Source organism: Chiloscyllium plagiosum, unplaced genomic scaffold (assembly GCF_037043375.1).
Source record: "Chiloscyllium plagiosum isolate Xiang-an unplaced genomic scaffold, Cpla_swu_hap1 HiC_scaffold_27, whole genome shotgun sequence".
NCBI classification, from domain to species: domain Eukaryota; kingdom Metazoa; phylum Chordata; class Chondrichthyes; order Orectolobiformes; family Hemiscylliidae; genus Chiloscyllium; species Chiloscyllium plagiosum.
In genome coordinates, this window is record NW_028270165.1 from 383,793 (window position 1) to 407,185 (window position 23,393).

The 23,393-nt window shown below is 45.7% G+C and overlaps 1 long non-coding RNA gene and 2 other non-coding genes across 3 annotated transcripts in view; 1 reads left to right on the forward strand and 2 right to left on the reverse strand.

The window, feature by feature from the left end:
* The window catches only part of LOC148142779 (uncharacterized), a 142,091-nt gene that overhangs the window by 108,335 nt on the left and 10,363 nt on the right, over window positions 1-23,393 (forward strand). The window lies entirely within an intron of this gene.
* trnam-cau (transfer RNA methionine (anticodon CAU)) lies at window positions 11,255-11,326 on the reverse strand. The gene has a single exon. It is a non-coding gene; the product is annotated as a tRNA-Met (tRNA).
* trnam-cau (transfer RNA methionine (anticodon CAU)) lies at window positions 14,556-14,627 on the reverse strand. The gene has a single exon. It is a non-coding gene; the product is annotated as a tRNA-Met (tRNA).

Here is a 23,393-nt window from a genome sequence, read left to right on the forward strand (position 1 = left end):
TTGTTGAGAGAGGCACAGAAAGTGTTTGTAAAGAGGGAGGATGAGAGACAAAAACAGAAGGCGAGAATGATGGTAGCTACGGTTGATGAGGTAATTAAGAGGAGAATGGAACCAATAGTGAGCAACCGGAGTGGCAGGAGGCAGCATGTAGGACAGAGAGGGAGAGGGAGAGGGAGAGGACAAGGGGGAACATTTGATAGAGGGTTTGAGCGACAGGGGCAGAGATGGAAGTCGCTACAGGCAGGATGCTATTATTGTGGAAAGATAGGGCATTTTAAGCGGGAGTGTCCTGATCTACAAAGGGAAGAAAAGGCAATTCCGCTTATGAATTATGATGAAGAATAGGGGTGTCAGGGGTTCCTGCCCTCGGGGGCCCACCAGGAACCCTTGATAAACTTGAAGGTGGGACCCTGTAGGGAAGAGGTAGTCTTCCTAGTAGATACGGGGGCAGCACGGTCATCGCTAAATTTTAAACCAAAGAAAGTAGAAATGTTAACACGGTCAATTACTGTTTCGGGGGTGAAAGGGGAAGGATTTACTGTTCCACTATTTGAACCTCTGATGATAGAAGGTCCTAAAGGTAGGGTTACAGGGGAACTGCTGTATATCCCTGATATAGGAAGTAACTTACTGGGGAGAGACCTAATTATTCTTTTAGGACTGGAGATTGGAATTCAGGAAAAAGAATTAGTTGTACAACTGGCAATATTGACAGAGGATGCAGAGAGAGAGATAGACCCTATAGTATGGGCTAGAGAAGGGAATCGTGGAAAACTACAGATCCCTCCCCTTTTAATAAATTTAAAACGGAAAGGGGACGTTGTCTGTGAACGACAATATCCTATTTCCATAGAAGGTAAACGAGGATTGCAGCCAGTAATTGAGGGACTGATTAGAGATGGACTGTTGGAACCATGTATGTCTCCTTATAATACCCCAATTCTACCAGTACGGAAATCTGATGGAACTTATCGATTGGTGCAAGATTTGAGAACATTAAATCGGATAGTGCAGGTCAGGCACCCAGTGGTGCCAAACCCCTATACGTTATTAAGTAAGATCCCTCATGACCACAAATGGTTTAGTGTGATAGATTTAAAGGGTGCCTTTTGGGCTTGTCCCTTGGCGGAGGAAAGTAGGAATTTGTTTGCCTTTGAATGGGAGGATCCCAAGACAGGGCAGAAACAGCAATACCGATGGACTGTGCTCCCCCAGGGGTTTACGGAATCCCCGAATTTATTTGGACAGAAGTTAGAACAAATATTGGAGAAATTTAGCAGCCCCAAGGGGACTACCCTGTTGCAGTATGTAGACGACCTCTTAGTATCAGGAATAAGAAGAGACAGAGTAGTAGAAGCCACTAACAAATTATTGAATTTTCTGGGCCAGCAGGGCCTGCGAGTATCTAAAAACAAATTACAATATGTGGAGCAAGAAGTAAAATACTTGGGACATTTAGTGAGTGAGGGTAAGCGAAAGATAAGCCCGGAGCGGATAGAGGGAATAGTGGGGATGCCACTGCCCAGCACTAAACGAGAGTTACGCAAATGTTTGGGTCTAACGGGATATTGCAGATTGTGGATTGATTCCTATGCTCAGAAGACTAGGAAATTATATCTCAAACTAATAGAGGGGGAGCCAGAACATCTAAATTGGAATAATGAGGAAAAAGAACTAGTCAAGAAACTCAAAAGAGATTTGATTTATGCCCCCGTGTTAGCCTTACCCTCCCTAGATAAACCCTTCCACCTCTTTGTCACCGTAGATAAGGGAGCGGCTTTAGGAGTATTAACCCAGAGGTGGGGAGGGATGAAACAGCCAGTAGCATATCTTTCAAAGCTATTGGATCCAGTATCCCTAGGGTGGCCTGAGTGTGTGCAGGCTGTGGCTGCCACTGCACTGTTGGTGGAGGAAAGCAGAAAGCTTACATTTGGGGGAGCCCTAATAGTAAGCACTCCACATCAAGTGAGAACAATCCTAAACCAATAAGCTGGGCGATGGTTGACAGACTCGCGGATTTTGAAATATGAGGCGATACTGATAGAAAAGGATGATTTAGTGTTGGTCACCGACAATTGTTTAAATCCAGCTGCTTTTCTTTGGAAAGGGGAAGGAGACTCTCCTCAGAATCCAGGGCACGACTGCCTTGACATTATTGAATACCAAACTAAGGTCCGTATGGACCTGAGAGATGTTCCACTTCATGCAGGGGCTAGACTTTTTATTGACGGGTCATCCCGGGTGATTGAAGGGAAAAGGCATAATGGGTATGCAGTCGTAGACGGGACAGAAAGTCGTGTGGTGGAGGCAGGAAGGTTGCCAAATGGGTGGTCAGCTCAGACCTGCGAACTCTATGCGTTGGAGAGAGCCCTTAGGACATTAGAAAATAAAGAGGGAACAGTATACACTGATTCTAAATATGCATTTGGTGTTGTGCATACGTTCGGAAAGATATGGCAGGAAAGAGGATTGATCAATAGCCGGGGGAAGGAATTAGTTCATGAAGAATTGATTAAACGGGTCTTGGAATCTTTATTACTCCCCCAAGAGATAGCCGTAGTGCACGTAAATGGTCATCAGAAAGGAAATGAACCAGAGGTTAGGGGAAATAGATTAGCTGATGAAGTGGCTAGGGAAGCCGCCCTGAACCCACAAGAAGTGGTGATTCATTCCCTAATACCTACTGTTCCAGGTCCTAGGGAAGCTCCTATATTTACTGAAAAGGAAGAAAGAGAATTGAGAGATTTAGGGGCTACAAAGACAGCTGACGGGCATTGGAAGTTATCTGATGGAAGGGAAATGTTAAACAAAATGATGATGCGAGAGATTATGGCTATCCTCCACCAAGGCAGTCACTGGGGAGTACAAGCAATGTGTGATTTAGTTCTCAGGGAATATGGATGTAAAGGGATATATACCATTGCTAAACAAATATGTGAGGGATGCATAATATGCAGAAAGGTAAATAAAAAAGTTCTGAGAAAACAGGCCCAGGGAGGAAGAGACCCAGGATTGAGACCCTTTCAGAGTATACAAGTAGATTATACTGAACTACCTAGAGTTGGAAGATTAAAATATATGTTGGTCATAGTAGATCATTTATCTGGTTGGGTTGAAGCATACCCCCTGGCTACCGCCACTGCAAATGGGGTGTCTAAAACAATATTAGAGCACATAATTCCCCGATATGGGTTAGTGAACCGTATAGATTCCGACCAAGGAACTCATTTTACCTCTAAAGTGTTACAGGGGGTAATGAAGGGGTTGGGGATTTCCTGGGAATTCCATACTCCATGGCATCCACCATCATCAGGAAGAGTCGAGAGAATGAACCAAACACTCAAACGACAGCTCTCTAAATTGATCAGAGAAACCAGACTCCCTTGGACCAAATGTTTACCTATAGCTCTCTTGCGAGTACGAACAGCCCCGAGGAAAGATTTGGGACTATCCCCCTATGAAATTTTATTTGGATTACCTTATTTGGGAACGCAGGGAGAATTGCCAATTCCTGAAACTAAAGATTTGTTTTTAAAGAAGTATATACTGGGCTTGTCCTCCTCTTTATCTTTCCTCAGAAAACAGGGTCTATTGGCACAGACTCCGCCCCTTGAATTTGCTGTTCATCCCATCCGGCCAGGAGATTGGGTCTTAATAAAATCATGGACAGAGACTAAGCTGCAGCCAGACTGGGAAGGGCCGTACCAGGCTCTTTTGACTACCGAAACGGCAATAAGGACGGCGGAAAAAGGCTGGACTCATTATACTCGGATCAAAGGGCCAGTAGACCCTCCAGTTGAGGAAGAAGTCTGGACAGCCGAATCAACGCAAGACCCGCTGAAACTCAGACTAAAGAGACTTTGAGTAATTGACTATACAGTGGCGACGCGGGCACGGGATTATTTCTGTAAGATTGTATATTAAGCCTTTTTGTGTTTTAGCATAGCGATTAGAATACTGGGAATGCTTAGAGTTATGATGCTAGCCCTCTTGGTATTAGGATTTTGTCAAATATCATTTTCATATGTATTATTAATGGTTCCTGAGTCTGATAATCCACAAGTAATAGACACTGATGTATGTAGCTTAGTAAATTGTGGGAATGTAGCTAATCAGAGACAATACCGCAACTCAGAGATACATCTTAAGTCCTATGGGGATGGCCTCGGGGATTGTACCTGGTATAATGGTCTTGTCACAATAGACCGGGCCCCCTTCTGACCAGCACCGATTGTCCCGATAAAAAGTGTAACCCCATATATTTAACGATAAGGAAAACCACATGGCACGAAGCAGTTTTGGGAGGTGGCACTTATGAGATACAATTAAATGAAACATTTGGGATTGAAATGAAAGCAAATGGGAAGGAATTTGTGGGCTGTTGTTTTCGAATTAGCGTAGGACAGGGAAAACGGGTAGAATTACTGGGTAATGAGATACAACCTTTCACCCCTCCCGATGATCCTAAAGTAGTAAAAATTATAGAGGTAAAGGATTTGAAACAGACCATCGAGATAGAGACTGGGTACGGGGATACAAATGCCTGGGTTGAATGGGTAAAGTATACTGTAAAAAGTCTGAACAAAAGCAATTGCTATGCATGTGCCTCCGGTAGGCCAGTGGCCCAGGTGGTTCCCTTTCCGCTCGGATGGAAGCGAGACAGGAAGGGCATGAAATGTATGATAGCCCTGTATCAGGATGAGACTGCATGGAATGATAGGAATTATACCTCCCTATCTCTGATGTTCCCTCCCTTGGAGGAGAAAGATGCAAAAGTTCCCCCCACATTTTCTGCCGCAGTTGGAAATCACACGTCGTGTGTGCGTAGATGAGGTACAAGCCGGTCGAGAGATTTGGGGGAGCTGAAATTGTGTACAGAGATTAAGAATGTTACCGAAACGGAGAAGGGAGGGAACTACTCGGCATTAAAGGTTCCCCGAGCGGATCTGTGGTGGTACTGTGGAGGAAAAATATTGAGACCCACACGACCTCTGGATTGGAAAGGGATATGCGCAATTGTACAATTGGCAATTCCATTTACCTTGGCATTTGAGAAGGAGAAGATAGTAAGAAAAAGGGGAAGGGGTAAGAGATTACTGTTAGATACTTCTTTTGATGACAGGATTTATCTTGATTCGGTAGGAGTTCCTAGGGGAGTACCTGATGAATTCAAGGCTCGTAACCAGATTGCAGCAGGCTTTGAGTCAGCTCTCTTTTGGTGGGTAACAATTAATAAAAATGTAGATTGGATAAATTACATTTTCTATAATCAACAGCGATTTATAAATTATACAAGAGAGGCGGTTAAAGGAATATCAGAACAGCTTGATGCGACGAGTAGGATGGCATGGGAAAATAGAATAGCCCTTGATATGATTTTAGCAGAGAAAGGGGGTGTATGTGTGATGTTAGGAGGAAGCTGTTGTACCTTTATTCCTAATAATACTGCGCCTGATGGTTCAATTACTCGGGCCTTAAGGGGATTGACTACCTTAGCAGAGGAACTGGCTGAGAATTCAGGAGTAGACACATCTCTCACAGGGTGGCTTGAATCCTGGTTTGGAAAATGGAAGGGGGTCGTGGTTTCTATCCTTACTTCCCTGATAGTAGTAGTCGGGGTATTGGTGGCCATTGGCTGTTGTATCATACCCTGTATACGAGGGCTCACGCAGAGGCTGATTGAAACAGCCTTGATGAAACGAATGCCCCTGAGGGGAAATTTGACAGAGGGACTTTATCAACTAAATAATAAGGAGATGAGTGAGACTAAGATGGATGAAATCTCTGAAATGATGCTTGCGAATTTTGGGAACAATGTTTAAAAAAAAAGAGGGAGACAAAAATGCAGAAGATAACAGATAGTAATGAAAAGAAAAAGGGGAAATTGTGGGATATAAATGAATTAATGTTATTTCTGCAAGTATAAATTCTGATACAGAATAGGAATGAGAAAATACATATTCAGCAAAAACAAAGGATATGTGAGCATGAGACATGAATACAGAACAATGGTGGATATATGGGCAAACAGGAAAGCATCTGTTTCCCTTCCTGAAGACACAGGAACTAACCCTAATCAAAGAGGTCAAAGTGGCCTCTGGATGGAAATAGATGCTGATAGAAGAAAAGATATGCCTAATCAATAATCTATAATAGACTGACGTCAAACACCCTTATGGGAGTCAGAGATAAGAGTTTGTCACGGACAAAACAGGATAAACAGAAGTTGTGGGATAAGTCTTAAGGAAATGAGTGACGTAAGCGAAGCAGGGAACAGACAATGGAATAAGGAAAAAAATATGGTATAAATTGTGAGGGTTTTTTGGATATAGTGTGCATTCTGTAATTACCTTACCTGGTAATTAGACAAGGCACCCACCTATAGGTGTATAAATAAAAAAAGAAGCTGTTATTCAGATATTTGTCTCGGACTGAAATTATTAAAGTGAGTGAGCTTTTGTTTCTCACAGTCTATAATAGAAGGGGTTCGAGGGATATGGTCCAGGGCTGGCAAATAGACTAGATTAGGATAACTGATAGTCATGGACAAATTGGACCAAAGGGTCTGTTTCTGTGCTGTACATCTCTATGACTCCAATATAAAAGGTTCAGAGGGATATAGGTTAAACACAGGCAGGTGGGTCCAGTTTAGTTTGAGAACATAGTCAGCATAGTAAGTGATCTGCACTGGTCTTGCCTCCCCCATAATCATCACTTCTTTGTTGTTCAAAAATCAGATGAACTCAGCCTTGGATATATTCAATTACGCCTAAACTGCAGGAAGGCGTCCCCACTTCTGATCTCAATTCCTCTTGCTAATATACCACTTGCCTTGCTCACTACTTGCTGCACCTGTCTGACAACTTGCATTGACTGGATTAGAAGGACGCAGAGGCCCCTTTGTTCATCCACACATCATTGCTGATGAAACGCTCGAGCCTGAAATGTCAATTCTCCTGTATTTGCCATTGAAAAAAAGACCTGGACTAACTTTCCCAGAGTCTGTCCCCTCCCTGGATTCACTCCGTTTGCCTTCAGTTCCTGCAAGTCAACAGCTCAACCCCGGAATGGAAAAGGGGTTGAGAAAAGAGTGTGTTGAACTCACAGATGTTGGAGAGAGGAAGGAAGTTGCAGTCTGGGGTGAAGCTCAATCTTCATTCAGAGAGAGAGGAGCAGCAACAACCACCTCAGAAGCACATGGTCCTACGTCCGCATCCAGACGATGGGTTTGCTGTGATTGGCAGGAGGACCGGTCTACATCCGGTCCTCCAGAGCTTCTCATTGGTCCATCAAAACAAGGTCACGGAGTGTTTCCGCTTGTTGCGTGAGCATGCGTAATAGTTTGCTGACACCGTGGAACATGCGCAGTGCGTGCTGACACCGAGTAGCATGCGCAGTATGGAGATGTTGGCATTACTACATATTTTCAAAGTTAAAAATCACACAATGCCAGGTTATAGCCCGACAGGTTGATTTGGAATCACTAGTTTTCGAAGCGCTGCTCCTTCATCGTTGGTTGTGGAGCAGAATCATAACACACAGACTTTATAGCACCAGGATTGCAGTGGCATGGGATGGAATATTAAACAACTTTAGCTTACCTCGACCATTTTTTAGAATGACCATGTTAGTTTCGGTTCCTTCACATGTAAATCCTAAAACTTTTCAAAAGTTACGTTGTCAAGCTAGCTTTTAACAATAGGTGTCATCTCAATCAGATGATGCATTGAAGGTGTTAAGTTAAAGTCTGTCTGTGTCCCAATGTTAGGTCAGACGGATTCTATTTCTATCGTTGTATTACAGAATCTTACGTGTATGAGTTTTTGAGCAAAATAAAATGCGATTCTGCAAGTACAAATTCAACCCACAAACTTTTATGTATGTGTGTGTGTGTGCAGGAGAAACCGTGTGATCATGTGTGTGTGAGAGAGTGTAATGGGGAATAAGTCTGAGAGGGTGTGGGTGTGTGTGTGTGTGTGAGAGAGAGAGTGTATAATGGAGTATAAGTCTGCGAGAGGGTGTGTGTGAATACATGCGCGCGCGTGTGTATGAGAGAGAGAGAGAGAATGTATAGTGTAGTGTGACATGAACCCAAGGTCCCGGTTGAGGCCGTCTCAAAGGGTATTGAACTTGGCTATCAGCCTCTGCCCAGCCACTTTCCGTTGTTGCCCATCCTGAAGTCTACTTTGAAGGATAGTCACCCGAAGGTCCAAGGCTGAATGTCCCAGACCGCTGTACTGTTCCCTGACTGGGAGGAAACACTCCTGGCTGGTGATTGTTGTGCAGTGTCCATTCATCTGTTGCTGTAGCCTCTGCTCGGTCTCACCAATATACCAAGACTTGTTTGCATCATTGCCTGCAGCATATGAGATAAACAATGTTGGCTGAGTCACATGAGTACCTGCTGCCCTCATGGTGGGTGGTGTCCCCACGTGTAATAGTGGTAATCGTGTCAACATTCTGATACGTCTTTCATTATCTGCCGTGACAGAGTTGTATCATGTTGTCCTGAAGGCCAGGCAGTTTACTGCGAACAATTATCTGTTTAAAGTTTGGCGGTTGTTTGAAGGGGGTAAGTGGAGGCGTGGGGAAGGTCTTGGTGAGGTGCTCATCCTCATCAATAATGTGCTGCAAGCTGTGAAGAACATTGCGTAGTGTTCCTCCTCACCTGAACAGATCCTATGTATGCGAAGGGCTTGTCCAGAGGGGGTGTCTGGATGAAGAACTGGTTGCAGATCTTTGGACTGTGGGAGGAAGCCAGAACACCCAGAGGTAACCAACACAGACACAAGGGGGAGAGAACATGCCAACTTCAGGGATTTGAACCCGGGACCTCTCGCAACTCGGTACAGTAAAGGACCCAAAGCGAGAATCATACGCCTAGACCAACGAGCCAGAGGGCCGGAATGCTACTAACCCCCCACACCGCTTGCGCGACCTGAGACTTGCTCAGTATGAAATACATTTGAGATTGCTCTGAGAATTGCAAACGGCAAAGAGTTTCCCGAACAGCTGCTTCTCATTCAGTCTCCCTGCTGCTGTTTGTCCCGTCCCCGGGAACCGGGCTCTCTCCACTGGCAGATAATTCAACCATTTTGTTTCGAAACTTTTCTCTGACGCCCGAGTGGCCAGTGACAAGCATTGCCCTCCTCAACATAGGATACAGAGAACAGGAGAAGTCCACGCAGACCTCTACGAGTGTATCAACGCGACTGTGCACATTGGGCCAGTATATCACTGGGACATATTTATGTCCAAGCTTTTTTCGGCACCAGATGAGAAGGCGAGGTGCAGAACAGAGCGCTGTTATACCGGAAAGCTGCTAAAGACGACATTGAGTGAATAGGAGAGAATGCTTTCTCAGCTGGGTTATGGTCCCAACACGCACCCGTTGTGCCAGGGGTTCCACCTCGGTTCCACTCTTCCTTCACTCGCAACACCCCACACCCACCTCCCATAGTGCCAAGGCACTTTCCCCTGCAACCGCCGAATGTGTAACACCTGCCCATTTACCTGCTCCCTCCTGAATATCCAAGGGCTCTATCATACCTGCCAGGTGAAGCAGCACTTTTGCCACAACCTAGTCCACTGCATTTGCTGCTCACAGTCTCATTTCCCCAATGTAGAATGAAGCATAAACTGGGTGACTGCTTCGCAGAACATCCCGGTTCTGCCCGCGGAAAAAAAGGCCCTGACCTTGCGGTTGCCTGCCACTTTAACACATCACCCTGTGCCCTGGCCAACATCTCTGTCTCAGGCTTGCAGCAGTGTTCTCGCTCCAGATGAAAGAACAACACCTCATTTTCCACTTGGAGACCTTACAGCCCTCCGGTCTTCAATATCGAGTTCCATAACTTTAGGGCCTGAACTCCCCCATGTCCTTGACCCCTACCACACAAACGACTCCTTGTTATCACCTCGTCTGCTATGACACACTACGTATTGTTAGCCGCTAACAGTCTCCATTAACAGTTATTCGCCCTCTCACGCGGATCGTTATTCACTCCTACGTCCTTCCTATTGTTCTCTCTCTGAGCTGGCGGCAAACACAGCAATGTACATCGGAGACTCTGAGCCAGCTGAAACTTGCTCAGTGTGAAGTATATTCCACATTGCTCCAACAATTGCAAGCAGCAAAGCGTTTCCAGAACATCTGCTTGTCATTCTGTCCCCGGGGCGCTGATATTTGTCTCATCCCCAGGAACTGGACTACCTCCACTGGTGGATAATTAAACCATTTCATTTCTACTTGCACGTTGTTCTGCGGGGTGGGACAGGGTGTAGGGTGGGGTGCGGGTAGAGTCCATTCGCTCTTCTGCTCTCTCTCTCTCTCTCTCTCTGAAACCCTTGGGGTGAGAGGTGTCAGTTACATTAATGCGGGGAACATGAACAACTTTGATTGTGAACTTTCTCCAAGGGTCTGTTATCGGAGAGATAGAAAGATGCTGTGCTGGCAGGACAGAAAGAAATGGACACCGAGGTCTCTTCGCTCAGGTAAATTCACATTGTTGTGCAGCCTTCTTGGTGTTCAGAAATCGTCTTCACGCAGCAATCTTACGGAAAGTCTATTGCAAAGTGGGCATTGCTTTCTTTGCTGCGACCGCGCAGCAGTTAACATCTGAGCCCCAAGTGTCCCAGATGAAGAGAATCCGAGTGAAACCTTCACTCACTGAGAGTCATCCCCACGGCCCTGAGCTGAGGGACTGCAGGCAGTCCAACACGGAAGGGACGGTTAAAAATGAACCAGTTTTGCCCCCTCAGCCTCTCTGTCCCAGAGACAGGCAGTGGGACGGCATAAACACGTAGCATCATTCTCGCGCAGACAGAAGCCGTTCAGCCCATCGCGTCCACGGCGACTGTCTGTCACTTGTCTCTCTCTCTCTCTCTCTCTCAGGTTATTCACAATCGGTGGTATCCGTCCTAATAGGAGGGGACGATGTCTGAGTCGTGATGCGGTTTCTGACATGCTTGTCATTCTCGTCTGAACCAGGGTGGCGAATGACTGCAAGGAATGGACGAAACCACAAGGCATGTGTTTCAACTTTACCAGCTGATTGGCATCGCAGAGAACTGGGTTTGCGATTCGGTTCAAGAGGAAACCGGCGAAGACCAGAATACCACTGAGACCTCTAAAACCATGCCACCTGATTTGGCGAGTGCATCGATATCCGACATTTTGGTAAATCGATGCAAAGGCAGCTTGCAGAAGAGAGCACCGATCTTAAGGAAAGCAGCTCGAGGAGACATTGAATAATAGCAGAGGATGGTTTCGATCCATCGACCTCTGGGTTATGGGCCCAGCACGCTCCCGCTGCGCCACTCTGCTGCCACACGCGGCGCCCCTTCCACAGAACACTTCAGGTTTCCGTCTGGCACGCGGCAGGCACGTTCGAGCCTGATGTCAAAGACCTCCACTGCTGTCGTGTAATATGCTGTTTCGCGGACGTATGGAGGCTGTGTAAATATAAACTTATTTCTAAATTCCCACATTCTGTTGGTCGAACTGTGATTTCACACTGAATCACAACATGTGTCACAGCGCAGACGGTGGCCATGCGGCCCACCTTCGCTCTGCTGGTTCTACACTTAAGTAAACGTGTGTCTCTATTCGTTTCATTCTCTCGCCTTCTCAGCGTAAATTTGCACATCTGAACGTGACCACCGAATTCCCTTTTGTGTCCATTGAATCTTCCTCTTTGTCAGTGTCAGACAGGGACTTACTAACCCTAACCACTCCCTGTACGTAAACGTTCTTCCTAATGTCACTTTTACTTCTTTTCCTCGTGACTTTAAAATTCTGCCGAATCGTTGAGGATCCTTTCAGGTGTGGGAGCATTTTCACAACATTATTTCCTGTTTCTAGGTCCCTCATGACTTGGAAAAGTTCGGTTCTCCGAGGAGAGCTGTTCCAATTTTCCAATCTCCCTTGATTGTTGACATTCCTCAAACACAGCACCACTCACGTCAACCTGTTGAACACTATCTCCAACCATTTCACTTCCCTGTTTTCTGCCTCATTCGTACTCCAAACAGCCCAACCTCGTTTCACGAAGGCGTTTTTTGAGAAAATTAATCAGGCAGTTTTGCACAAGTCAAGTTAAAAAACGCGGGCTCGTCCGGGATTTGAACCCGGGACCTCTCGCAACTCGGTACAGTAAAGGACCCAAAACGAGAATCATACGCCTAGACCAAAGAGCCAGAGGGCCGGAATGCTACTAACCCCCCACACCGCTTGCGCGACCTGAGACTTGCTCAGTATGAAATACATTTGAGATTGCTCTGAGAATTGCAAACGGCAAAGAGTTTCCCGAACAGCTGCTTCTCATTCAGTCTCCCTGCTGCTGTTTGTCCCGTCCCCGGGAACCGGGCTCTCTCCACTGGCAGATAATTCAACCATTTTGTTTCGAAACTTTTCTCTGACGCCCGAGTGGCCAGTGACAAGCATTGCCCTCCTCAACATAGGATACAGAGAACAGGAGAAGTCCACGCAGACCTCTACGAGTGTATCAACGCGACTGTGCACATTGGGCCAGTATATCACTGGGAAATATTTATGTCCAAGCTTTTTTCGGCACCAGATGAGAAGGCGAGGTGCAGAACAGAGCGCTGTTATACCGGAAAGCTGCTAAAGACGACATTGAGTGAATAGGAGAGAATGCTTTCTCAGCTGGGTTATGGTCCCAACACGCACCCGTTGTGCCAGGGGTTCCACCTCGGTTCCACTCTTCCTTCACTCGCAACACCCCACACCCACCTCCCATAGTGCCAAGGCACTTTCCCCTGCAACCGCCGAATGTGTAACACCTGCCCATTTACCTGCTCCCTCCTGAATATCCAAGGGCTCTAACATACCTGCCAGGTGAAGCAGCACTTTTGCCACAACCTAGTCCACTGCATTCGCTGCTCACAGTCTCATTTCCCCAATGTAGAATGAAGCATAAACTGGGTGACTGCTTCGCAGAACATCCCGGTTCTGCCCGCGGAAAAAAAGGCCCTGACCTTGCGGTTGCCTGCCACTTTAACACATCACCCTGTGCCCTGGCCAACATCTCTGTCTCAGGCTTGCAGCAGTGTTCTCGCTCCAGATGAAAGAACAACACCTCATTTTCCACTTGGAGACCTTACAGCCCTCCGGTCTTCAATATCGAGTTCCATAACTTTAGGGCCTGAACTCCCCCATGTCCTTGACCCCTACCACACAAACGACTCCTTGTTATCACCTCGTCTGCTATGACACACTACGTATTGTTAGCCGCTAACAGTCTCCATTAACAGTTATTCGCCCTCTCACGCGGATCGTTATTCACTCCTACGTCCTTCCTATTGTTCTCTCTCTGAGCTGGCGGCAAACACAGCAATGTACATCGGAGACTCTGAGCCAGCTGAAACTTGCTCAGTGTGAAGTATATTCCACATTGCTCCAACAATTGCAAGCAGCAAAGCGTTTCCAGAACATCTGCTTGTCATTCTGTCCCCGGGGCGCTGATATTTGTCTCATCCCCAGGAACTGGACTACCTCCACTGGTGGATAATTAAACCATTTCATTTCTACTTGCACGTTGTTCTGCGGGGTGGGACGGGGTGTAGGGTGGGGTGCGGGTAGAGTCCATTCGCTCTTCTGCTCTCTCTCTCTCTCTCTCTCTCTGAAACCCTTGGGGTGAGAGGTGTCAGTTACATTAATGCGGGGAACATGAACAACTTTGATTGTGAACTTTCTCCAAGGGTCTGTTATCGGAGAGATAGAAAGATGCTGTGCTGGCAGGACAGAAAGAAATGGACACCGAGGTCTCTTCGCTCAGGTAAATTCACATTGTTGTGCAGCCTTCTTGGTGTTCAGAAATCGTCTTCACGCAGCAATCTTACGGAAAGTCTATTGCAAAGTGGGCATTGCTTTCTTTGCTGCGACCGCGCAGCAGTTAACATCTGAGCCCCAAGTGTCCCAGATGAAGAGAATCCGAGTGAAACCTTCACTCACTGAGAGTCATCCCCACGGCCCTGAGCTGAGGGACTGCAGGCAGTCCAACACGGAAGGGACGGTTAAAAATGAACCAGTTTTGCCCCCTCAGCCTCTCTGTCCCAGAGACAGGCAGTGGGACGGCATAAACACGTAGCATCATTCTCGCGCAGACAGAAGCCGTTCAGCCCATCGCGTCCACGGCGACTGTCTGTCACTTGTCTCTCTCTCTCTCTCTCAGGTTATTCACAATCGGTGGTATCCGTCCTAATAGGAGGGGACGATGTCTGAGTCGTGATGCGGTTTCTGACATGCTTGTCATTCTCGTCTGAACCAGGGTGGCGAATGACTGCAAGGAATGGACGAAACCACAAGGCATGTGTTTCAACTTTACCAGCTGATTGGCATCGCAGAGAACTGGGTTTGCGATTCGGTTCAAGAGGAAACCGGCGAAGACCAGAATACCACTGAGACCTCTAAAACCATGCCACCTGATTTGGCGAGTGCATCAATATCCGACATTTTGGTAAATCGATGCAAAGGCAGCTTGCAGAAGAGAGCACCGATCTTAAGGAAAGCAGCTCGAGGAGACATTGAATAATAGCAGAGGATGGTTTCGATCCATCGACCTCTGGGTTATGGGCCCAGCACGCTCCCGCTGCGCCACTCTGCTGCCACACGCGGCGCCCCTTCCACAGAACACTTCAGGTTTCCGTCTGGCACGCGGCAGGCACGTTCGAGCCTGATGTCAAAGACCTCCACTGCTGTCGTGTAATATGCTGTTTCGCGGACGTATGGAGGCTGTGTAAATATAAACTTATTTCTAAATTCCCACATTCTGTTGGTCGAACTGTGATTTCACACTGAATCACAACATGTGTCACAGCGCAGACGGTGGCCATGCGGCCCACCTTCGCTCTGCTGGTTCTACACTTAAGTAAACGTGTGTCTCTATTCGTTTCATTCTCTCGCCTTCTCAGCGTAAATTTGCACATCTGAACGTGACCACCGAATTCCCTTTTGTGTCCATTGAATCTTCCTCTTTGTCAGTGTCAGACAGGGACTTACTAACCCTAACCACTCCCTGTACGTAAACGTTCTTCCTAATGTCACTTTTACTTCTTTTCCTCGTGACTTTAAAATTCTGCCGAATCGTTGAGGATCCTTTCAGGTGTGGGAGCATTTTCACAACATTATTTCCTGTTTCTAGGTCCCTCATGACTTGGAAAAGTTCGGTTCTCCGAGGAGAGCTGTTCCAATTTTCCAATCTCCCTTGATTGTTGACATTCCTCAAACACAGCACCACTCACGTCAACCTGTTGAACACTATCTCCAACCATTTCACTTCCCTGTTTTCTGCCTCATTCGTACTCCAAACAGCCCAACCTCGTTTCACGAAGGCGTTTTTTGAGAAAATTAATCAGGCAGTTTTGCACAAGTCAAGTTAAAAAACGCGGGCTCGTCCGGGATTTGAACCCGGGACCTCTCGCAACTCGGTAGAGTAAAGGACCCAAAACGAGAATCATACGCCTAGACCAAAGAGCCAGAGGGCCGGAATGCTACTAACCCCCCACACCGCTTGCGCGACCTGAGACTTGCTCAGTATGAAATACATTTGAGATTGCTCTGAGAATTGCAAACGGCAAAGAGTTTCCCGAACAGCTGCTTCTCATTCAGTCTCCCTGCTGCTGTTTGTCCCGTCCCCGGGAACCGGGCTCTCTCCACTGGCAGATAATTCAACCATTTTGTTTCGAAACTTTTCTCTGACGCCCGAGTGGCCAGTGACAAGCATTGCCCTCCTCAACATAGGATACAGAGAACAGGAGAAGTCCACGCAGACCTCTACGAGTGTATCAACGCGACTGGGCACATTGGGCCAGTATATCACTGGGAAATATTTATGTCCAAGCTTTTTTCGGCACCAGATGAGAAGGCGAGGTGCAGAACAGAGCGCTGTTATACCGGAAAGCTGCTAAAGACGACATTGAGTGAATAGGAGAGAATGCTTTCTCAGCTGGGTTATGGTCCCAACACGCACCCGTTGTGCCAGGGGTTCCACCTCGGTTCCACTCTTCCTTCACTCGCAACACCCCACACCCACCTCCCATAATGCCAAGGCACTTTCCCCTGCAACCGCCGAATGTGTAACACCTGCCCATTTACCTGCTCCCTCCTGAATATCCAAGGGCTCTAACATACCTGCCAGGTGAAGCAGCACTTTTGCCACAACCTAGTCCACTGCAGTGTCGTTTTCCCAATTGAGCATGAAACATAAACCCGAAAAATAACGAATTTCAAATTAAGCGAACCCGAAAATAAACGAATTTAAGGCAATCGGAGTTTTTTTTAAACCGAAAAGTAACGAAGTTAACACAACCCAAACCGAAAATAAATGAATTTTGAGCGATCGAATTTTTTTCTATTAAAAAGATAACACCAGAAAATAACCAATCTCTGGAGATTGATATTGTTTTATTTCTGAAAGCAACGAAGCTCGGGAGAAAGAATTTTTTTTAAAAAAACAAAAGTTAATAAAGCTTGGGAATTCAGATTTCAACCCTCCCCTCAGAGTTCAGCAATTTTCGAAGACCACTGTCCGCAAGTACCAAAGCACCCTCAACTTCAATTAATCTCTCCCCTTTTTAAACAGCAACACAGAGATTGAAGCTTCTGTGTTCCGTGATGAAGTTGCGCAATTACACTTAAAAATTATACATTATTTACATTTTTTTAAGAAATAGTAGTCTTAATTACGAGAAAGACCAATCACATATAATAAGGTGACATGATTTACAGCAAGTTAATCCAATGATATTTTCTTTAAGAAGGATATCTAATTTACATAAATTGTCATGCCATGTCTTAGTTCAAGGTTAGTTCAAATGGTCAAATAATGTGTCAGTATGCATCTTATGAAAATTCTATTGTCCTCTTATCTTTGAACTGCAAGTTAATTCTGCAAATCAGCAGTTTGTTCAGCAGTATGGTTCACAGGCCATTTTGTAGTATTCTTTTAAATCGAGAAGCCATTTTGTTGAAATAAAAATGTACATATTTTGTTGCCTTAATTCCAACTTTAGATCCTCACACCCACCTCCCAATTCAATCTATCACGACCAGATTAGGCAACAGTTTCTTCCCCCAAGCCATCAGGCTCCTTACCACTACATGATTGGACTCTTTTCCATCTGACTATTTTTGCACATTTTCGATTTTCTGCTGGAAAAATGTCTATTATTCAGCATTCTTTATTATGCTGTAACTTGCGTGTTTTGCACTCTGGTCCCTCGAAGTAGAGGAGAAGACAGAAATATTGGAAGCTGGTGAGAGAGCGTTCACAAAATTAATCCCGGGAATTGACGTGTTTGCTAATGAGGAAATGTTGAGTAGCTTAGCTGAGCATTCGTTCGAGTTTGGAAGAATGAGAGGAGATCTGAATGAATAAGTATCAGAATTTTAGTGGGCCTGATAGGTTAGTTGCCAAAAAGGTAGTGTTCATTTGTGGGAGAGTTTCAGACCAGAAGGAATAGCCTCTAATCTTAAGTGTTTGCATATTTATGATGGAGATGAGGTGGATATCTTCTCTCAGAGGGTAATGAATGACAGGGCTATTGAAGTTCAATCACTAAGTACAGTCAAGGCAGATGTTGGGCAGAATTTTAATCAATAGGGGAATCAATAATAAGGCATGAATGTGGATTTTTGGATTATAATATTAATCATTATGGGAATAAATGGTGGAGCAGATTTGATGGGGTGAATGGATTATTTTGGTCGAAGGGCTTATAAACATCCTGTGGGACCTTGACAAGATAAAATGCTTCAACTTCTGTATGATATTCAGACCTAGGGTTCCACAAGATCTGTCAGTCAACATTTTTCAGCATTTTTAGGAGAACGGAAATGAGGGTGATAATAGCCACAGTAGAGTAAGAATGGAGGGAGACTGTAGCATTACGATTCACATTTTTGAGGGAAGGAGAAAAGAAAGAATGTTCCTCAGAAACCAGAATTGTCTGTATTGAATTTCTATACTGTGTAGACAGCAATGTCTTCTGTAATCTCCTTTTACAGTATACGAGAAAGGGAGGATTTACAGCCAGAAATCTCAAAACAAGATCTGATAGAGACAATCAATTCATTGGCACGGGAATATCATCGGCCTTTGAATCTAGTAGCATTTTTTAATTTCCCTCCTGTCCTGTCTGCTTCACAAGGTTTCAAACATCAGTGAGACTGAGGTATGCATACCTGAGTGAGAGTGTTCCAATGAACTGACCGTGGGAAGAGCTTTAAGCGGGCACATAGCCTGAAATAGCAACACCCCATTCGCAGCAGCAATAGATGGAACATGTTCCATACATGAGTGGTCTTTCAACCGATTGTCAAAGCTGGAGAGAGACAAGGATTCCCACATCATGGAGAAATTGTGGAAGCAAAGCAATATCTTTGCCCTTTCCATTTCTCATCCTTGGAGGGAGAAAGAGAGGGAGGAAACACTATTCACATGTAGCAACTGAAGTGAATCCAGGGAGGGAGCAGACTCTGCAAAGGTATCAGATGCTCTCTGTCCTTCTTAACGGTATACTAAATTTTTCCCCTCAGTTTGATACGTTTATTTAAATACAATTTGCATTGCGGAAAAAGATCGCTTCTTTCCTCATGTTCAGAATTAAGATGGTAGTTACTCATGGGACGGAGCAGAATCTAAGGGATTGGCACGTTGATATAAAATGTAGACATATGTTGCTTCATATGGTGTATATCTGATATTATTCGCTGTTATAAAAGCCTTGTGGCTATTATTTTTCACATTCTAATCTAGCACTGAAGTTATATTCTGTATTTCTTGTCATCTTTTTTATTGAATAGGACAGTAGAAAGTCATTCAGCAACTTTACTGGTTTGTTTTTCTCAAGTAGCCTTGACATTTCATTTTCATTGTCCTTGATTCAGCTCCATTTCCAGTGCCTTTGTCGGCAGCTTGTTCTAGGTTATTGTCACCGAAATGAAGATTTCCTCCATACACACTTAAGGCTATCTGGTTGCATGAGGGTTTTCAGGTTTCTGTGTCCTGGATAAGATGTGATCAGGCATCTGACAAACTACAGGAATTGTCACCTATGTTGTGTTCATTTAACAGTATTGACTGTGATCACGTATTTTGTGAATTTAATTTTGCAGGAAGACATGTAGAAAGAAATCTGAAAGCAAATGATACATCAACTTCTGACAGAGCCACTTGATTCATTGGGACTTGAATATCAGCAACCATTCCAATTGAGAAGAAATGTTTGCTTTTGTCTGCTTGAGAGATTTTGGACACTTTTTGAATACAGAGACACCCAAGTGAGGGAGATTCAGTGCACTGACTGTGAAAAGTGCTTGAAACCAGTTACTCAGTTTGGGGAATCAAAGTTTCATCCCTCACGGTGGAGAGAGACTGTGTACCCATTCTGTTGGTAATTTCAAACCCAGAGGGACACAAGGAAAGCTCTCCCCATGGGGAAACTGTGGAAATGTGGGGACTGTGGGAAAGGGTTCCCTTCCCCGTCAGTGCTGGAGACTCATAGAAGCATTCACACAGGGGAGAGGCCATTCTCCTGCTCTGTGTGTGGGAAGGGATTCAGTTGGCTGTGCAACCAGCTGATGCACTGGCATGTTCACACCGGGGAGAAGCCATTCACTTGCTCCAAGTACAGGAATACATTCGTCAATTCTCCTGGCCTGCTGAAACATCCTTGGGTCCGCACTGGGGAGAGGCCGTTCACCTACTGTCACTGCAGGAAGGGGTTCATGAGTTCATCCACCCTGCAGACATACCAGTGGGTCCACACTGGGAGAGGCTGTTCTCCTGCTGAGTGCAGGAAGGGATTTGGTTGGGTGGACAACTTCCGGAGGCACTAGTGAGTTCATGTGCCATCACTGGGATCGAAGAAGCAATGGCCGAGTGGTATTATCAACTGGATTACTACATCAACTCTGGGAACTCCCCCGGGTTTGAATCCCGCCATGGCAGATTGGAATTTGGTCAGAAATCTGGAGTTCAGAATCTAATGGTGAAACCATTTTCAGGGGGAAAACATCCTCATCTAATTCACTCATGACTTTTTTAGGGAAGGAAACTGCTGTTGTGGGAAAGGATTCACTCAGTCGTCCCAGATACATCCTTTACCCGGTCTGGCCTACACATGACTCCAGACTCTCAGCAATATGGTCGACTTTAAGCCCCTGTCCCCACCCCTGCCCCCGGAAAATGAGTGGGGAGAAACTTACTTGGATACAGTATATGGGCTGAAATTGCTGAGTGAGGCATTACTTCCTCCGGGTTAAGACTGTATCAAGGATTCAGTTACAAAGGGACACCTCAGTGCTTACCAATAATAAAGCAACTGGGGTGGCAGGGGAGGTCAGGGGTGTGTGTGCGTGCTTTGAGCTTCAGCTGTTGAAGAAAAGGAAAGCTACTTTTTGTAATTTTTTTGCTGGGGAGATCATGAAGCTGTAACAAAGTTGGGTCGCAATAAAGGTTACCTAAATTCAGACTCAGACATTGAAAGATTTAAAATCCAACAAGTTTCTGTTTTAAAGCTGCTCACTCAGCTTCCAGCACTATGTTACCAAAGTCGTGTATCAGAAGAAGCAGTGAATCAGTAGCAAGTATCCTTAGAAACTGTTAAGATTTTCATCTCTGCAGGTACTGCATCGTTTCATCAGCATTGTAATGTTTCCTGGCAGCAGCAGGAAGTGTTGTGGCTGTGTTCATGAGAAACAACGTTAAAAATCACATAACACCAGGATATAGTCCAACAGGTTTATTTGGGAGCACTAGCTTTCGGCGCGCTGCTCCTTCATCAGGTAGCTGTGGAGCAGGATCATAAGACACAGAATTTATAGCAAAAGATCAGTGTCATGCAACTGAAATGATATATTGAACAAACCAAGATTGCTGTTAAGTCTTTCATCTTTTAGAATGGGTTGCAGGTTTCAGTTCATTAATATGCAAATCCTAGAACTTCTTTTAAGTCATATGCTCGAGATAACTTAAGGTAGATAGGATAGTGAAGAAGGCATTTGGTATGCTTTCCTTTATTGGTCAGAGCATTGAGTACAGGAATTGGGAGATCATGCTGCAGCTGTTCAAAACATTGGTTAGGCCACTGTTGGAATATTGCATGCAATTATGGTCTCCTTCCTATCGGAAAGATTACAGATTACATTACAGTGTGGAAACAGGCCCTTCGGGCCAACAAATCCACACCGACCCGCTGAAGCACAACCCACCCATACCCCTACATTTACCCCTTACCTAACACGAGGGGCAATTTAGCATGACCAATTCACCTGACCTGCACATCTTTATGACTGTGGGAGGAAACCGGAGCACCCGGAGGAAACCCACGCAGACACGGGGAGAATGTGCAAACTCCACACAGTCAGTCGCCGGAGGCAGGAATTGAACCCAGATCTCTGGCGCTGTGAGGCAGCAGTGCTAACCACTGCGCCACCCATAAGATGTTGCGAAACTTGAAAGGGTTCAGAAAAGATTTACAAGGATGTTGCCAGGGCTGGAGGATTTGAGTTATAGGGAGAGGCTGAACAGGCTGGGGCTGTTTTCCCTGGAGCGTCGGAGGCTGAGGGATGACCTTATAGAGGTTTACAAAATTATGAGGGGCATGGATACGATAAATAGACAAAGTATTTTCCCTGGGATCGGGGAGTCTAGAACTAGACGGCATTCCTTTTGGTGAGAGGGGAAAGATATAAAAGAGACCTAAGGGGCAGGTTTTTCACGCAGAGGGTGGTACGTGTATGGAATGAGCTGCCAGAGGATGTCATGGAGGCTGGTACAATTGTAACATTTAAGAGGCATTTGGATGGGTATATGAATAGGAAGGGTTTGGAGGGATATGGGCTGGGTGCTGGCAGGTGGGATTAGATTGGGTTGGGATGTCTGGTCGGTGTAGACGGATTGGACCGAAGGGTCTGTTTCCATGCTGTACATCTCTTTGACTCTATGACTCTATTTTATAAAAAGAAGTGACAGCTCAGACAATGCATGGAAGGTGTGAGGTTCAAGTCTGTCAGTATCCCAATCTTGAGTCAGACTGGTTCTATTTCCAAAGTAGGAATTTATAAAATTATTACATGCATTGACTGCCTGCAGATTGTGAACTTTTTGAGCAAAATACAATGTATTTGGAAATATAATTCCGCAAATTCACCCTATTGACTTACATGCATGTGTGTGTGTATGAGAGTGTGTGTGTCTGTGTATGTGTGAGAGAGAGAGAGACTGTATAGTGTAGTGGAGTCACATGTAGTGTGACATCAACCCAAGGTCCATTTGAAGCCATCCTCATGGCTATTGATACCCAAGTTTGGAATCCAAGTTGAACTTAGCCTCTGCTCGGCCACCAGAAATGATGAAGCAGTTACACAACACACATTGGAGAGTGTAGGGTGGGACTTGTCTTCTGATTTGCAGAAGGTGGGAGGCTCTGGATGCTGTGATCCAGGGCAAACACATGCTGGTGGACATTCAGCTCAGAGAGATGGAGCTGAAAGCCAGGCTGCAGACCTTTGATGTAAAAGATAACCAGACATTTTATTCCAGGAGTTAGTCATTCCTCTCCGGACAGACCCTTCTGATTGAGTCAGTGGACAGGGTCAGGAGGTGTGAGCGTGGATCAGGCAGGTAAAGGGAATCTGAGAGAGGGCTGCAAGGGAGTGGAGGAGCGAACTGGCTGGGTGCTGGGAATACGAACAACATTGGGGAGGTGGTGGTAAGAGACAGAATAGTGACGGATTGTCTCCGGTCTCCGCAATTGTAAGCAGGAGGCCAGATGACATCGGTGTCTATCTGGTGCCAGGATTCGGGAACCATTGTGCTCAGGGCTGAAGATGTGGGAAAGGGAGGTTACAGCAGGTGTGGTCCACAAATGTCAGGAGAGAGCCTCTGCTGAGGGTACGTGAAAAGTTAGAAGCTAACTCTGGACGGCACAGTGGCTCAGTGGTTAGTACCACAGCCTCACAGTGCCAGGGGTCCATGTTTGATTCCATCCTTGGGCAACTGTCTGTGTGGACCTTGGCACGTCCTCCTCCTTGTGTCTGTGTAGGTTACCTGCGAGTGCTCTGGTTTTCTCCCACAGTCCAAAGATCTGCAGTTTAAGGTGGATTGGCCATGCTGAAGCGTGCAGATTAGAGTGGGTTAGCCATGAGGAACTGCAGGGCTGTAGGGTCAGCAGATGGGTCTGGATGGGATGCTATTTGGAATGTCAGTGTGAATTCGATGGGCCGAATGGCCTGTCAGAATTATGATTCTACTGCTTTTGCCACGTATATATTGAGAAATGATTGACACAAGTCTGCTGTGGGAGGAGTGGGTTCCAGTTCGTGAGATATCAACACCAGTCCTGCCCCCCTGTCCAATCTCTCCCCA